Source organism: Nicotiana attenuata, unplaced genomic scaffold, assembly GCF_001879085.1.
Source record: "Nicotiana attenuata strain UT unplaced genomic scaffold, NIATTr2, whole genome shotgun sequence".
Lineage (NCBI taxonomy): Eukaryota > Viridiplantae > Streptophyta > Magnoliopsida > Solanales > Solanaceae > Nicotiana > Nicotiana attenuata.
The window spans coordinates 6,807-8,880 of NW_017673612.1; positions in this window are offsets into that span (position 1 = coordinate 6,807).

Here is a 2,074-nt window from a genome sequence, read left to right on the forward strand (position 1 = left end):
GAGCCCAGGCCGAGAATTACGCATGCATGTCATGTCACTAGAGCCAACAGAAAAAGAACTGTGGAAAGAAAAGAGAACTAAGCAAAAGAAAATGACTAGAAATAACAGAAAACAGGAAATTGTATTAGACACACGGTGAAACGGTTCGAACAACAAGACAAGCAAACGAGACTGGGGTTACAACCCTGAAACAAACCTAGCCAGCACTAAACGAGCTACTACGACTAAACAAACCAAGCAAAATGAAAGGATAGAAGGGTTTGAGTCACAAGACAATATCCGAATTACAACGGACTAGGTCTTCTATCTTAAGAGAACAATTCATCCGACTAGGTTTTCTATCTTAGGAGAAAGATTCATCAGACTAAGATTTAGATCCTAGGAGAAAATTCATCAGACTAGGTCTTCTATCTTAGGAGAACAATTCATCAGACTAAGATTTAGATCCTAGGAGAAAGTTCATCAGACTAGGTCTTCTATCTTAGGAGAACAATTCATCAGACTAAGATTTTGATCCTAGGAGAAAATTCATCAGACTAGGTTTTCTATCTTAGGAGAAAGATTGATCGGACTAAGGTGTTGATCCTAGGAGAAAGATTCATCAGACTAGGTTTTCTATCTTTGGAGAATAGTTCATTAGACTAGTTTTTCTATCTTGGGAGAAAGATTCATCAGACTAAGATTTTAGATCCTAGGAGAAAGTTCATCAGACTAGGTTTTCTATCTTAGGAGAAATATTCATCAGACTAAGATTTTGATCCTTGGAGAAAGTTCATCAGACTAGGTCTTCTATCTTAGGAGAACAATTCATCAGACTAAGATTTTAATCCTAGGAGAAAAATTCATCAGACTAGGTTATCTATCTTAGGAGAAAATTCATCAAACTAGGTTTTCTATCTTAGGAGAAAGATTCATCAGACTAAGATTTAGATTCCTAGGAGAAAATTCATCAGACTAGGTTTTCTATCTTAGGAGAAAGATTCATCAGACTAAGATTTAGATCCTAGGAGAAAATTCATCAGACTAGGTCTTCTATCTTAGGAGAACAATTCATCAGACTAAGATTTAGATCCTAGGAGAAAGTTCATCAGACTAGGTCTTCTATCTTAGGAGAACAATTCATCAGACTAAGATTTTGATCCTAGGAGAAAATTCTTCAGACTAGGTTTTCTATCTTAGGAGAAAGATTCATCGGACTAAGATGTTGATCCTAGGAGAAAGATTCATCAGACTAGGTTTTCTATCTTAGGAGAACAGTTCATCAGACTAAGATTATGATCCTAGGAGAAAATCCATCAGACTAGGACTTTTTTTTTCCTAGGAGGAAAAATGTGAAGATCAATGGCAAGATTTTATGCACGCTAACAAGACAGGCAAGGGCGAAGATTTGAGAAACTTCCCTTTTGTCGGCTCTCCTCTTCTTCCTTTTCTTTTCTTTCTTTTCTTCTTTTTTTTCTTATTGTTGAACAAACTTTCTTGCATTGCTTTGTTCCTGTTTCAAACAAAGAAAACCTGTGAGTTTAAAATGTGGTGGTTAGTTTGTGGCCTTGAACTTTGAGGCCGGCTGCTTCTACATCTGCCGAGATGACTGATTTCCACTCGAAGACCTTGCTTGTTCCCGATATCCTCTACTTGTTGCATTGCATGAACTGGCATCCCCCAACCCTTATGTCTCATATGAATCCCAAAGCACGTCTATTGCTCCCACTTCACGTACATGATGTTCTTTCTTGACTTAATCACTAGCCTCGGCCTTGAAGTTGTATTGTTCCTTCACTTGCCTTGATAACTGATTCTCACTTGGAGACCTTGCTAACCACTTTCCTTAACGCAGAAAATACCTCTGATCCGTTCACCAAGCACCCTCCATCTGATATGTACCAAACCTTTCATGTTTCAATAAAAATACCTTTGATCCATTCACCCCAAACCCTTCATTTGTTGCGTTGTTCATGAATTGACAAATACCAAGCCCTTGCATTTCACAAGGATCCCAAGGCATGTAGATTGTTGCCAACTCAGTGTGCCTGCTATTTTTCCTGACTTATGACGATTTGATATGCTGGCCAGATCC